Genomic DNA, 16,634 nt, shown 5'->3' on the forward strand with positions numbered 1-16,634 from the left:
ACACCATGAGAGAAGAAAAAGAGAATGCTTACCTTGTCCTACAAAGCAATAGTTCAGGGTGGACTAAAATGTACTGAGGACCATGTATGAGGCATTTTAGAATCATCATGACATTTCATCTACACAACAAACTTATGAAGTAGCTATTTTTCCCATTTCACTGATAGGAAAACTGATAGGTTCTACCCACTTGTGCTCAATGGATGCAAACCCAGGCTTGTCTGACTCCAAAGTCTGTTTTGTTTTGACTACCAATGTGCTGCTTCCTGAAGGTGGGAACCATAGACTTGAGCCCACAAGGTCAGCTGAAAGAGGCAACTTCTAGATCACTGCACCATGTCCCAAACCTGAGAAAATGAACCGTAGACCCTCTGGGGGACAGGACAGGTATAGAGCCAAAGTGCAGCAGATTCTAGGGTGTCAGCCCCCACCCAAAAGGAGTGCAGAAAGAAGTTGAGGGAGGGACTGAAAGAGAAGCCCAAGTCCAGGTAACCCAGGCTTTCCTTGGGTCAAAGGCCCAGGTCATGCATGGACCAGCATTCAAGGTGACTCAGACTCTAGTGCTCAGCCACTTCTGCTGCTTTAAGACCTCCACTTCATTCCCTTCTATATCCAGCTCTGCTGGTGGCAGAGGATGAGGCAGACAGTGACTTGGTATTGAGTTGTGGAGGATGGAAGCCCTCCCTTCCTTGTCCTCTGGTCCTACCTTTTGCCTTTCACTAGGTAGTTCCTTATGGCAGATGAGGCAGGAAGTTGTAGAGGGGAGCTTTCTGGCCTTCACAAGCAATCTGCACCAGATCCCAGACCAGTAGCCTTTTGGCGGAGGTCTTGCCTAGCCTAGGGGGCTGGCTTCAGAGAGGATCTGAAGAGCAGTGCTGAAGGGGCCCCTCTGCCCACTGGCAGCTGGAAAATCTATCTCTGTCTCTACAGATAGGTATCCTGTTGACCCATAAGAAAATACCCAGTAAATAAAGAAACCACTTTCCTTGTTGGGAGAAACCCATTGCACTGAAAAGAGAATCTTCACAGGGGAAGGAGCTGTAATCACCTCCCATCTCTGGCCCACTGAATCTTCCTTTCCCTTTAAGGTCCTAGGTCTCACTCTGACCTTACCACTGTCACTCCCTTGGTAAAGCAGAACACAGAGTCTGCCAGATTGGAGCAAAGAGGACCTTGGGAAGGAGGGTATGCTGGAGAGTAGCTCTCATTCCCAGGACCTCCACACTGGGCCCCCATAGTAGGGCTCTGCCTCTTTCTCATCCACCCCTGTTGCCACAGTATTTGCACCAAGAACTTCCTGAAACACACTGAGGGAAGCACAGGGCAATGCCAGAAACTCAAACAGCCCAGATTCCACAGCACTTATCTCTGAGCCAACCATGGCTAACTCTTCACTGGGGCTTACACACTGCCTGTATATCCGGGTTCCAAAATGGCATATGCCTGGCTCCTTCCCTCTCTGGCCCTAGCCTGTATTCACAGGGAGGCACTTCTTACCTCCAACCTCAGTGGGCAAGTGTTTGAGGGCTGGGTTCCCTCCCCAGCCAATACTGCAGAAACTTGAATCCCAAACTTCCTAGAGGCCTCCTTTTTCAGCCCTGGTTTCCTCTCTGATGAATATATTTCTTTCTCAGGTGACTCTCAGGACTCCATTGCGATTGGTATCATTTATTGTCCAGTTCAGGTGAAAGCCAACCCCCTACATTGAGAGGCATGGCTTTGACCTGTACAGGCTCCATAGTCTGACAACACTTCAGTTTTAGAAGACCCTTAACATCCAAATACCAAGAGTAGCCCACATACGGTATAACAGATGGCACCTCAATTCTCTGCACTGTGAAATGTGGGGACTTGCACGTAGCCCAAAATAATAACCTTTAGAACTCTTTGGATACAGCTAAAGAAGCATATTTTCATCCTTGCTATGTAAAGCATGAGGAAATAGGTTTTGTTTTGGTTTGGGCTGGGTTTTTTGTTTGCTTGTTTCTAACTCTAAAGACAATTTTATTTTAATTAAACCAACAGCCTTAAATTAGCTTTAGTACCAAATATTATCCCAGATTCATGTGAACTTGAAAAAACATTTGGGTTAGTTTCTGAGTTTTAGAATGCCCAAATCTTACAAGTGCTTGCCTTAAAACTAATGAAATAGAGTTCTTTTTTTAAAAAAGATTTTATTTACTTATTTGAGAGAGAGAGGGAGAGTTTGAGGGCGGAGCAGACTCCCCACAGAGCATGATGTAGGGCTCGACCCCGGGACCCTGGGACCATGACCTGAGCCGAAGGCAGACACCCATCAGACTGAGCCACTCAGGAGCCCCTGAGATAGAGTTCTTATACAAATGAATTTTAACAATACCATCCAGAGGTAGAAAAAATGTAACATACATGCATGGATGGACACACATACACAGACAAGATACAAACAATCTTCGAGCTTCTGTTCTTAGTAATATTTGTGGGAAAGACATTAACAATCTTCTAGCTTTTGCTCTTACTAATATTTGTGGAAAAGACATTAAAAGCCCAATATCCAAATACCTCCCCTTTTTTTGTGAAAAACTTTTCCCTAAAGTTCTCCCTTATTCTTTATTTCAAAGAATTGCTTGGGGCATCTGGGTGGCTAAGTCGGTTAAGTGTCCAACTCTTGATTTCGGCTCAGGTCATGATCTCAGGGTTGTGAAATCGAGCCCAGCATCAGACTGTATGGAGTCTGCTTAAGATTCTTTCTCTCCCTCTCCCTTTGCCCCTCCCACCTCTCTAGCACTCTCTGTCTCTAAAACAAGCAAACAAAACAAAACAAAAGAATGCAAAGAATTGCTCTTAGGTCCTAGAGAAGAAGATGGGGCAGAAAATTTACATCACAAAGGCAGAGAGAGAACATTTCCTCCAAAGTGAAAATTTGGTGTATATCTGTCTGTTCTGAGAGGTGCTAGAGTCTGGACATTCTAGCAGTTTTTCTTTTTCTAACTCTTTTTCTCTTTTCCTTCTTCAGTTTCAGCCAATTATAAGCTGTGTTTACATTTAAAGATGTAAGATGTATAATTTCACGGTACAGAAAGAATGCAGAACAATTTTTGTTTGTTTGTTTTCCAGAATTTCAGAGTAATTGTGATTTAAAATTAACCTTCCTTTCTCCTAAGTACAGTACAATTTTGTTACAATAACTTGAGTTTTTACAATATTCACAAACATTTAAGAGGAATAGGCGAGGTTTGGGGTTGGTAGATAGGTGTGGGCCTTGACTTGTTTCTGGAGTTCCATTTCTGGTTTCATAAGATTTGTAAGACAAAGAGTTGTTTTTAATTTCCCAAAGAACTAGATTCCAGCCTGAATATTAAGTGATTGGCCTGCCTTTTTAACTGAATTTACTTCTTTATATTAGGGAAATTTTTAACTAAAATTAGAATCAAAAGATTTTTGTCTGTATAAAGCATTTTTTAAAAGGCCTTCTAATTCACCCTTGGCTTCTATTAGTCCCTGAATATTGGTCTTTCACAGATCATTTGTAGGAGGGACTAGGAGAAATTTTGGTCCCCTTTTCTTCTGAAAGGAAGGTAGTAAATAAGTCATCAACCTTTTAAATTTGTCTCTGAATTTTGTGGGATCTTTTAAAAGTGGAGGTAAAAGGGCTTATAATTTAAAAGATTTTGCTGCTATACAGGAGACACTAGGAGTCACTAGGCCCAAGGAACTATTTCCACAAATATTTTCTCTTGCTAATCTAAATTCTAAATTCTTTTGCAGTGAGGGATCTCGGATACACCTGCAATGGACATTGCTAATGAATTCCTGGAGCTGGCAGAGCCTGGATTATCAATTCCTGAATGGTAGGAGCAAAGCAAGCCTATTGCCATTCTCAGGCACTTTTGTTAAATTTATTTCCTAGCTTCCAACATTTATGTGAGCAACCTGTATATTTTGAACCTAGAGATTAAGGCTGAGTACTCCTGTAAATCTTATAGGGCAGATGAGGCCAGATTTTAAGCGAAACTTACATTGGATGTGGACATTTATTTCTAAGTCTTAAGCCTAATTTCTGTGATTTTATCTTGTCAAGGGAGTCCCTAAGGTTAGCCATTATACTATTAAGACAACTGAAAGCTCTCTATAAAGAATATTTTCTTTTAAACATAGTCAATTTAAAGGATCCATCATCTGGCCATTGACAAATAGGATCTAATAGCAACTCAAACCAATAAGCCTTAGTGGTTTAACCAAAGATGCAAGATGCATTCAAAGAGGGCATAGGTGATACAGCCCCATTATCTAAAAGTTTACTTCCAAAATTAGTCTAACAAAGCAAAGACCTTTATTATACAGATGATAAGAACGGTGTGGTGGAAACAGTGTTGCCAGTCTCCCACAAAATTGTGAGATGCCTCCAGTCACAGACCCACTAATCTGTGACACCAGGTAGGCAATACTAGAATGGGACTTTCCAGCACTAATAAGCAACAAAGGTTCCTATGGGTTGGAACCTCTCATGACAAACACCCCTAAGAGCTGGCATGGCTGGACAAAATGAAAGAGAGAAAGGGAGAGAGAGAGAGGGAGAGTCAGAGTCCAATACCCTGTCTGTTTGACCACCAAAGTGTACCCCAGTAAGTGCACCCTCCAATGGTGGAGACCAAAGAGAATATTCTCATTGGTCACAAAGCCAAGCTCTTAGGACACAGAACAAAAATATATGCACATTAAGAGTCCTGGCCAAGCCTTGGGTCTCCTGGAACCACACTGATACCTAAGAGGGATGTGTTGCAGGGTTGGAGATTATGTGTGGTTTTACAGTGTACCTCAATGCACAGAAATTTTCTAGAGGTTGGCAGGTGACCTAGTGTCAATCTAACCTCTTCCATAACCAATGTATCCTATCACAGGAGTCTTCTTGAGGTGGCGAGTGCTCTAACAGCTTTTAAGTGCTCAACTCATGCCCACCAATTTTGCGGCTTTGGCTTCCAAGATGTCCCTTAGCAACAGCCTTTACCTCATGTGCACATCACATGACACAGACAAAAGACTACAAAGACCATCTCTGGGAGGAAATGGGTCAGTAACCAAAGAGTTCTCTACCAAATTTAATCAAAGAGTCACTAGGCCCAAGGAACTATTTCCACAAATATTTTCTCTTGCTAATCTAAATTTAGAAAGAGAGAAAAGGACTCTCACCATTCTCTCTCTCTCTTTTGGACTTTGCAGATAGAGATTCTGGGAGGCTGACATGGTAAGAAATCTCACCTGCTTCTGGCTATTTGTCAGATGTCCCAAGGATCTCTCAGCTGCAGCAGTGTCCTGGGTGAGTGGGATCCATCAAGTGAAAGGGATCCTGCCAACTATGCCAACTATCAGAGAGGAAGACCTTCCTCTGCTCTATGGTCCTCCTAGCTGGACTTAGAATCAAATTGACAGAAGACAGATTAACAGGAGAAAATCAAATGTCATAGGTGTACATATGGGGAATCCACAAAGATATGAAATTCCCATGAGGAAATAGTTTTAAATTTAAGCAGGAAAGATGAAAATTAGTGGCAAGATTGCCAGTGAATGATGGACCTGAGAGAACTGTGGAAGTGGAAGAACCTCTACCCCTTGACCATGTTCAATATAGGAAAAATGTTGGGCCTACCAATTACAGACTAAAAGAGAACTTGTTTTAGGAAGGAAGGAAATTAATGAGGTGATTTCAATGGGGCTAGGATCCTACAGTGGTTTTTTCCATGTCTTTTCCGTTTTCCATCCCAGAGGGTATTTGAATCCTCTTTTGCTCAAGCCACCCTATTTATGTACCAAACCCTAAAATCACAAAACCTTGGATGGCAAAAGCTTTAGAAGTCATCCGGTCCTCTTGTGGCTATTTATACAGAGGAAGTCATTTAACTTCTACTTAGATACCTGCTTACAGATTCCTTCACTGAAGGGAATTCACTACCTCTGGAGGCAACTATGAGAGAAAGATCCTCTGTTTCTGTGTTGTGGTTGTGGTTCATGTTTGGTATTAAAACATAGCTGTGATCTGTTAGACACATGCAGCAGATATGTTAGAGTTAAGGCACCCCCCTGTGACGGGGTGGGGATAGTCTCGCTTGAAATATCTATTTACCCACTCATTCATTTATGCATTCACTCATTCAACAAATACTGAGTGTTTATATGTTAGTACTATACTTGCTGCTAGAGAAACAGGGAAAAATAAAAACAGATATGGCTTTTGCTCTGACGGAGTTTGGAATGTAGTGGTTGAGACAGTAATAAAACAAGGAATCACACAAATAAGGGTGAAATACAACTGAGATAAATGCTATGAAGAAAGGAAGACAGTTCTATGAGAGATATAACAAAGGAACCTGACCTAGCCTAGAGGGACTGGTCTAGGAAACCTTCCCTGAGGAAGTGATGCTGGAACTGAAGTTAGCCAAATGAAACAGATGAAGGTGGAAAGTGGAGAGAGTGTTCTAGGAAGAAGAACAAGCATGTGCAAAGGCCCCATGGCCAACAAAAAATTGGTATATTTGGAACTGAAAGAAGACCAGTGTGGGTGGACCTTAGAGCATATGGGACAATGTGATGTGAGGCTGGAGATGTAAGTTTGGACGAGACCTTATAGGACCTTGCAGGCCACATTAATGATTCTTTCCTCAAGTGTCATGGGAAATTACTGGAGGGTGTTTATACAAGATGATAACACAATCAGGTTTAATTTTTGAAAACATCACTCTGGTTGCTCTGTAGAAAATGGGCTGGAGAGAATCCAGCATGGATGTGTAGAGACCAGTCTGTTGTAATGATAAAATGAGAGATGATAGTAACGTAGACAAAGGTGGTGGCTGACAGTGTCACTGAAAAGATGTGGATGTTACAATGATGTGGATGGAACTGCAGGGTATTAAGTGAAATAAGTAAATCAGAGAAAAACAATTATCATATGGTTTCACTCATATGTGGAATTTAAGAAACAAAACAGAGGATCATAGGGGAAGGGAGGGAAAAATAAAATAAGATGAAATCAGAGAGGGAGATAAACCATAAGAGACTCTTAACTATAGGATACAAACTGAGGGTTGCTGGAGGAGAGGTGGGTGGAGGGATGGGGTAACTGGGTGATGGGCATTAAGGAGGGCACGTGATGTAATGAGCACAGATGAATAACCGAACTCTACATCTGAAACTAATGATATACTGTATGTTAACTCATTGAATTTAAATAAAATAAGTTAAAAATAAAGAAGAAGAAGAAGAAGAAGAAGAAGAAGAAGAAGAAGAAGAAGAAGAAGAAGAAGAAGAAGGAGAAGAAGAAGAAGGAGAAGAAGAAGAAAAAGAAAGATGCATCCAACACAGAAAAAAAAAGATGTGGATGGACTAAGAAATTTTTGAGAAGTAAAATAGATAGGAGTTAGTGATGGATTAGATATGAGGGAGAAGGCTTGCCAAGAATGACTCCTAGGTCTCTGAACCACATGACTGGATAGTTGGCATGCCATTTGCTGAAAAGAGGAAAACTGGTAGAGGAGGAGATCATAGGTTTGGTCTCGGATGAACTGAATTTGAGTTGTGTTTCAGTCATCTCAGTAGAGACTTAAATATGCAATACATACCATAGGCATGGATGAGATTTCCTAATGAGAGAGTATAGAGTAAGAAGATAAGTCAGCTCTGAGGAACTCAAACATTTAAAAACCAGTGAGGGAAAATGAGCCCCCAAAAGAAACCAATATGGAGTTATCAGAGAGGTGGGTGAAAAACAAAGAAAAGAGGCTAATGGAAGAAAGTGTCTCAATAAACAGGAAGCAGTCAACAATGTCAAATGCCATTGAGAAGTCAAGTAAAATAAAGATTGAAAGCACCTTTTGGAGTTAATGGCATTAAGTTCATTGGTGACCTAAATGAAAGCACTTTCAGGGTAATGACGGGGCAGAAGCATGATTGAAGTAGGCCGAGAAGTGAATGCAGATAACTCTTTTGAGAAATTTATTTGGAAGTCAAGAACAATGAGTGATAACTGGAGGGGAGTGTGGAGTTGAGGGGGGCATTATTTTAAGATGAAAAAGACTGTTTTACTTGCTACTGAGGGCTCCCTGCTTGGCCGGGAGCCTGCTTCTCCCTCTCCCACTCCCCCTGCTTGTGTTCCCTCTCTTGCTGTGTCTCTCTCTGTCAAATAAATAAAATCTTAAAAAGAAAAAAAAAAAGAGAAGAGTCCAGTTGAGAGAAAGAGGTTGAATACATAGGAGAGAAAAGGGATAACTGATAGTATGAAAAAGTGGGAAGGGATAGGCTACAAAACACCAGTGCAAGGAATGGTCCTCTGAGAAGAAAGGACACCACCTCCACTGTTAGAAGTGGAAAGTCCTAAGTAAAATATCATTGAGGTAGTGTAGGAACTGGAGGCCCTGCCTGATGCTTTAATCTTCTTGGTGAAATAAATGATGAGGTGATCTGCTATGACAAAAAGTGAGAGGGTAGACACAGGGGTTGGAGGTTTAAGCAAAGAATGGAGAAGATTTGAAATAGTCATCCTGAAGAGTCAGAGGTACTAATGAAATATAGTATTTAGTAGGACTGTGAAGCAGTGTTGAGGGCTCAACTGAGATTGATTATTTATAGTGGAACAGATCCAGTTTGCGACAATGGAGGTAGGTAGCTAAATGGAGTGGAAGAGATGAGGATGTTTAGGAACCAGGAGGTCCAAGTGATGGCTGAATCATCAACATGGATACTGAAGTCCCCTAGGATAATGGCAGGACTTGCAGTGGGGGATGGGAAAGCCAGTGAGATGGAAACCAAAGTCTTCATTGAGAAAAAAAAAGGGTGCGTTCATTACTTAGGGCTGCTCTAACAAATTGCCACAAACTGGGTGGCTTAAAGCTACAGAAATTTATTCTCTAATAGTTCTGAAGGCCAGAAGTCCTAAAACAAGGTGTTGGAAGGCTTGGTTCCTTCTAAGGGCTCTGAGGGAGATCTATGCCACACATCTCTCCAAGTTTCTGGTAATTGCTGACAATCCTTGGCATCCCTTGGCTTATCCTGTACCCCTATCACCCCAGTCTCTGCCTCTGTCATCACATTGCCATCTTCCCCCTGTGTATGTCTGTGTTCAAATTTCCCTCTTTTTATAAGGACATCAGTCAGGGGCCCACCCTAATCCAGTATTACCACATCTTAACTTGATTACAACTATAAAGACCTTATTTCCAAATAAAGTCACCTTCACAGGTACTAGTGGTTAAGACTTCAACATATTTTTTTGGGGGGAGGTCACAATTCAACCCACTACAGAGGATATAACCAGGAGGTCTGTACATGACAGAAATGAGAAGGAGTGAGTTATATATCAAAATGATGTCTGTCTCAAAAAAGCTGTAGTTTTTGCAAGAGGGGAGCAAACAAATAGTCTGGAAGTAAGGTCTGGGAGCAAGAAAGACACCCACCCCACCTTCTGACCTTAAAATACTGGAAAAGACAACAAGCAGCCTCACATAAGAAGACAGCAGGGGAAATGGAGCCCTCTGGGTATAACTAGGTTTCTGTTAGGAAAAAGAGGTTGAGAATGATGATTAGGGAGCATCTGGTCAAGAGGGCTCTGGTGGAAGGCTTAGGGAGGTGAAGAAAAACTGGAGGGATGGAGGGGATCAGGAAAAAAGCAAAGCATTATGCGCGCCTGGGTGGCTCAGTTGGTTAAGCAACTGCCTTCGGCTCAGGTCATGATCCCAGGGTCCTGGGATCAAGCCCCGCATCTGGCTCCCTGCTCCTTGGGAAGCCTGCTTCTTCCTCTGCCTGCCGCTCCCCCTGCTTGTGCTCTCTCTCTCTCTGTGTCAAATAAATAAATAAAATCTTAAAAAAAAAAAAAAAGCAGAGCATTATGAGAACCAATGTGAGGGTGGAGGTGAGGCTTACACTTTGGGAGTGGACTTATGACTTTGGGAGATGTGGGGCAGGGTGAATTTAGTCCTGGCATCTTTGAGGAGTTATCAGGCTTTGGGCATGGTGGCCAGAAAACCAGCTCTCTCATCCTGGGTTGCTGCAGCCTCAGGAGCTGTAGACTCTGCATACTATAAGCTTTAGAGTAGTGGTGACCCCAGAAGTGGCCATCTCTGTACATTTGAGGCCTAGAGTGGAATGGAGTCCAAGGTGGGGTCACTCTGTCAGTTACCCAGGGATGAGGCTGTATTCCTCATACGAGAAATTGGAAATGAGAAGGAAAACCCAAGGTGGGCTAAGAGGTGGACATTTACTTCTCTTGGTCTTGACTGAGAAGGTGTTGAAATATCTAAGAGGAATCCCCTGGGTTGTAGGTTTTAAAATAAGGCCCTCTATCTCTCTTGCCAACTCACCCACTACTGCCAAACAATCAAGCAAGCTGCAAATGCTATCTGGTGCTCAAATCTAGGTGATTACCCAGAATCACTAACACTCTTCTAAGGTAAGCATGAACTCTTTTGTTCAAATTCTGTGTCAGCCACTTGCTAACTGTGTGACCTTAGACAAGTAACTTAATCAATCTCTCCCTCACTTTCTTCATCTGGAAAATGGAGAAAATAACAGCTCCTACCTCACAGAATTGTTGTCATAGAGGATTAAGTGACTTGATATATGTCAGTGCTTAGAACAGTACCTGGCACATACGAAGCACTATACAAGCACTTTTATTGTTATTCATTCTCTCTCCCATCCCCCCACTTAACCACTTGACACTACCCTGCTTGCTGTAATCATCTTGACTCTGAACCCTAACTTGAATAACTACTTCTGATCCTTCCCCTATGGGGGTTCTTCCCTGGGCCTCTTTACCTCTAGACCAATTAAGCCTAGGTCCTTCAACTGTTCCTCATACAATGTGGCTGCTGGCGCACCAGCCTAGTGACCCACCTTTGGACACTTTGTACTTTGTCGATGTATCCCTGTTTAAATGGGCTGTCCAGAATAGAGCACAGTGCTCCAGGTTGGATGTGACAAGTATAGAGAAGGGCAGAACCATCTTTTCTCTTGTTCTAGTTCTATACTTCTATTAATGCAGCCTAAAATCTAATTAGTTCTTTTGGCAGCATCATCACTCTGTTGGCTCGTATTGACTTTACAATCAAATCAAGGTCTTTTTCACATGTGCTGTTGTTAAACCAGGCAGGTCTCTTCTATCCTGTGCTAGAGGAACAAACCAGCTGTAGTTACTGAAGGGAAGTCAAGTCTAGCAATCAGAGCCCAGTGTATGAGGGGTTTAGTATAAAGGAAGGGCAGTCCAGGCAAGCAGCTGGTGGTTGGGGTTCATGGCAGATGCTACCAGTTGCCCACCCAATAAAGATTTCCTTCTTCTTCCTTACTCACAGAATCCCAACTTTGTTCAGAGCAGCAATGTGTCCAGCTAAAAGCAGTGGACTTTCAGGCTTCCTTTGCAGCTGGGAGTGTTCTTATGACATAGTTCTAGTCAAAGAGATGTAGGTAGACGTCACTGGGGAGAGTGTTCCACTCTTAATGAAAAGCCAAATTCTGGGGCAGCTGGGTGGCTCAGTCAGTTAAACATCTGCCTTTGGCTCAGGTCATGATCTCCAGGTCCTGGGATCGATCCCCAAATCATTCTCCCCGCTCAGCAAGGAGTCTGCTTCTCCCTCTTCATCTGCCTCTTCCCTGGCTCCAGTGCTCTCTCTGTCTCTCTCTCTCTCAAATGATGCGACTGTTTCCCTTCCTTCTGTCTATTATGAAGACACGAGATCCAGAGCTTTAGCAGGTGTTTTGTGACCAGGAGACAAAAAGCAAACCTACCTTAAGGACGGTAGAGATGAAAAGCCACTGCCTTGGGACGCCTGGGTGGCTCAGTCGGTTAAGCGTCTGCCTTTGGCTCAGGTCATGATCCCAGGGTCCTGGGATCCCAGGGTCCTGAAATTGAGCCCCACATCGGGCACCTTGCTCAGAGGGGAGCCTGCTTCTCCCTCTACATGCCACTCCCCTGCTTGTGCTCTCTCATTCTCTCTCTCTCTCTCACAAATAAATAAATAAAATCTTTAAAACAAAACAAAACAAAACAAAAAGCCAGGGCCTTGATGGCATTGTTGAACGGCCATACCAGCCCTGGACCATGTATTCAGGGAATTTTTGGTACACAAGACAAATAATAGCCACTATTGTAGAGCTGTCTATTATTTGCAACCAAAAGCATACCTAAATGACATAGGGTTACCATATAGGAAAACTGGGGATCCAAATGGAGAGCTAACATGAGTTCAAGAATTTAGACACTTAGAAATACAAGTGGGCAGTTGGGGTCAGAGGAGTCCATCAGTAGGCCATTAGGCCTCAGACACTGGGTGGAGGCTTGGGGTCAGGACTTTCTCCCTAGATGGTGGATTAAAGAACATACTGGGCCTAGGACTTGATAGGGGACTGGTGGTCAGGCAGGGTCTCTGACTGGGGGACTCAGCCACAGGACAAGGAGACAGAAGGCCAGGGATCAAGCTGAGCAATGAGATAGAGGCTCAGTGGAAACCTGAGATAAGACTCATACTGGTAGCAAAGGGGCTACTTGATGCTGAGTTCCAGTATACAGGGTGAGGTTACTTCCATCTTTCTATCTTAGGACAGGTGTAGCCTGCAGGAGGGAGGGAAAGTACTCCACCTATATGAAGGGAGGAAGGGGCACAGAGGGTGGGATCCAGGCAGAGCCCGACAAGCTTTAGTTCAAGCTGTGCTTTAGCCATCCTGACCCTCTTCTTACAGGTTCTTAGATTCAGCCTTAATTGCAAGCTCTTGTTTCCATCTTTTTCCTATGACCTTTTAAGATCTGAGCTTAACAGAAAGCTCCCTGTTGTAACCATATTGGTCTCTTTAAAAGGCTCCCACTTTTTCTTCTTCCTAATTGTCAGAATTTCACAGTGGAAAACCTTCCCTTCCTCCTTCTACCCCAAGTTGTCTCCCCCCTACCAGGTTTGGGGGCACTCTATCACTCTTGCTGGGCAGTCTGGATCCCATCAGAAGTGACCCACCCTTATCCTCCAGGCTTAGCCTCTGCTAACCTGGAGCAGGTAGAGAAAAAGGGCTGGGAGGAAGGCTGGCCAGGGCCCACCGGTTCTGGGGAGCAGCAGTCCCGTTCCCCACCTGGCTATTCTGCTCCAGGGGCCTGATTAGAGGCCAATGCCTTCCTTTCCCCAATCCCAATTTCTTGTGTCCTCTAGAGCGAGAGAATGAGAGCTTGCTCTGACCGCTGGTATGCTACTACTTCTCCTTTGTGTGCGGCAGGTACTGTGTAGGTAAGTTATTGTTATATTGTGCTCCTGTGATAAATGGACCTTTGTGAGACACTTTTCGCCCTGTGTGTGCTGGGGGAGGGAGGGAGTCTTGTCTGAGTGACTTCTCACAGAAAGCTCCAGAGGTGCTCAGAGCTGAGAGTCTAGGCCTGGCAGGCTGCTCTTTCATTGGCATTCAAGGGTGTCAATCACTGTGGCCCTGCCAATCAGCTCCGAACCAGGTATCTGTAAGCGATTAGCCTTCTTTGTTAAACAGAACACTGAACCCTCCAAGGGCTAAACAAAGAATGGCTCTGGAAAGACAGTTCCTAGGGAGGCAGGGGCAGTCATGCCAATGTCACTGACTCGAACCCTTTGGTTTCATCTTCCTTCAGGCTCTACTTTATTCCTTGCATCTAGGCCAGCCCTAGGTCCTTTTAATTCTACCTGTCATTTCCCTCCCATGTGTATTTCTTCTCTTTACCCCTACTGCTGCTTTGTTTAGCCTTTAACACCTCTCATATGAACTACTAACCAGTCTCCTAACCAGTTTCCCTGCCTCAAGTCTCCCCCTGCCCCTACCCAATCTCCATCCTGCCGCCAAATGAATCTTCTAAAAATACAAATCTGATTGTGTCACCTCCTGCTGAAAACCTTTCAGCCTCTTCTGTGGCTCTTAGTACCCCTGGGATAAAGTCCAAACTACTTAGCACAACACCCAGGGCCCTTCATGACTTGGCTCCTGCCAAATCCTCAGCCTCATCTTTGGCAGTGCTCCTATTTCACACCTATTCACAATGAACTACTTTGCAGGTTTCTGAACATGCCATTCTTGGCTTTGCTCCTGGGCCGTTACACATGACATTCCCTCTGCCTGGGACATCCTTCACACACCACCTTCTCTCCTATCTGTCTAGCCAATTCTTACTCATCCCTAAGACTTCAGCTGAACTCCTTCAGCCCAAAACATATTTTACTCATGCCCATATCTCTGATGCCTAGTACAGCATCTGGAACATAACCGATCTTCAAAAGGTGTTTACCAAATGAATGAATGAATGCCCCCAACTCATGTGGCTGTGTGCAAAGTTGTCTCTGAGGGAAGCCGGCAGAGTTGATCAGTCCTTTCCCTTACGGGAGGAAAACCTCTCCTTCCTCCCACTCATATTTATCCTTATTGCACAGGGTTGCAATTTCTTCTTTAAAATGTCTGCATCCGGGCGCCTGGGTGGCTCAGTCATTAAGCGTCTGCCTTCGGCTCAGGTCATGATCCCAGGGTCCTGGGATCGAGCCCCCCATCAGGCTCCCTGCTCAGCGGGAAGCCTGCTTCTCCCTCTTCCACTCCCCCTGCTTGTGTTCCCTCTCTCGCTGTCTCTCTCTGTCAAATAAATAAATAAAATCTTAAAAAAATAATTTAAAAAAATAATAAAATGTCTGCATCCCAGGGCGCCTGGGTGGCTCAGTCATTAAGCGTCTGCCTTCGGCTCAGGTCATGATTCCAGGGTCCTGGGATCGAGCCCCGCATCGGGCTCCCTGCTCAGTGGGAAGCTTGCTTCTCCCTCTCACGCTCCCCCTGCTTGTGTTCCCTCTCTCGCTGTCTCTCTCTCTCTGTCAAATTAATAAATAAAATCTTTAAAAAAATTTTTTTTTAATTTAAAAAATGTCTGCATCCCTAATTCAACTGTGAGTGTCTCAAGGGTGGAGCCATGCCTACCTAGTCCCCTTCAGTCTCCTACCTGGTCCCCAGCATAGTACTTGGAACATAATGAATGAATAAGGCCTCCCAAATGCCTGACAGTTTTGTTCCTTGTCTCATATCCCTCTACTCCCTTCCCCACAAGCTTTCACCACCAATACAGCCAAACTGTCACACTTGTGGCTTCAGAATCACACAGGGCTCCTCCTCATCCCTGAAACATTCAACTGCATTCCTCTTAAGTGGAACTCCCTTCCCACCCCCACCCAAATCCTGCTATTTCTTTAAGAACCAGCTCAAATTTTCACTCTTCCAGAAACTGTTCATGCACCCACCCCAGCCCACCCCGAGTAGTGCTAGTGATCCCCACCTATCTCATTTAACCCTTGGTATCCCCTCGTGTTAGGGGAAAACCAAGACTCAGAGGAAGAAAGGACTCTCTCAAGGACACATGCTATGTTCAGTGGTAGAACTATTGCTTGAACCCAAGTCTCCAGCCCATGAATCCTCCCATTAGCCAAATTACCTGCTTTCTTTTCCTCCCGTAGACTACAATTTCCTTTAAGGCAGGACTGTGTCTTCCACCCCTTCATCTTTCCAGGGCTTTCCTGGAATGTTAAGAGAGCTCTAGAGCCAGACTGCCTGGGTTACTGCCTTGGCTTCATCAGTTACCAGTTCTGTGGCCTTAGGCAACTTCAGCACTCTAAACCTCAGCTTCCTCACATGTAAATGAGGATAACAATAGTGCCTACCTCATAAGATTGTTGTGAAGATTAGATGAAATAATTTGTGTAAGGCACCCAGAGCAGTAACCTAGCACCTAGTATACACTCAATAAAGGCAATTTTCCTTATTGCTGTTTTTCTTAATATTAACACATTTTTACTGGTGATGGTTGATTAAATATTTGAATGGGGGAGTTACTGGGAGTGGGAGGGAGTGAGGAAAGGAAGTAGACAACAGGACCAGTCTGAGATTTGGTGGAATCCAAACAAGGTTAGTGGCGTGGCAGGAGGTTTGTACGTCTGAGTTCCTAGTGCCATGTGACTCTGTGAGGGCCCCAAGCACATGGTTCCATCCGGGCGGCACAGCTTCCCTAACTCTCTCTCAGCTATTCTCAGCAGCCTGTAGGGGGAGCCAGGAAGCTAGGAAGGGGGGAGAGGCTGCTGCAAATCTTACTAAGGGCAGAAACGACACCCTATCTCTACTACCCATCCGTAGCCCACCGTCTTGCCCCCCCCTCCAAGGCGCTCTCCGAGCCCAGTCCTCTGCGGCAGCCGAGCTGGGAGCTGTCCTTCAGCACCAGGAGCCGCCTTGGCCTCGGGCAGGGCAATGAGGGCGGCTGCTGAGTTAGGGACACGGGACTGGTCCGATCCGCAGCCGGCTCCAGCATCGCCTAGTCACGGGGACGGGGGAGGCGACCCAGGGAGGCTGCGAGACGCTAAGGAGAAGCCTCCTGCCTCCTGCCACCAAGAATCACCCTCAGAAGTCCCCTAGCCCTTGGCGGGGGGGAGAGTGAGCGGCCGCCCTGGGGAGGGAGGCGGGCTCCCAGGTGGGCGGGGGAGGGAGAGCGCCGGGGCCTGGGACTCAGCGTGTGGCGTGTGCACGCGGGGAACGGGCGGATGAACGGAGGCGCTGAAGTGAATGGAGTTGGGGGTGGACTGGAAACATCCCCAAACAGCACAGGCTGCGGCCGGCGGGGGCTGGTGGCGGGGGGGGGGGGGGGGGGGCCC

Source organism: Mirounga leonina, unplaced genomic scaffold, assembly GCF_011800145.1.
Source record: "Mirounga leonina isolate KUSES-001 unplaced genomic scaffold, KU_Mleo_1.0 Mir_204, whole genome shotgun sequence".
NCBI lineage: Eukaryota > Metazoa > Chordata > Mammalia > Carnivora > Phocidae > Mirounga > Mirounga leonina.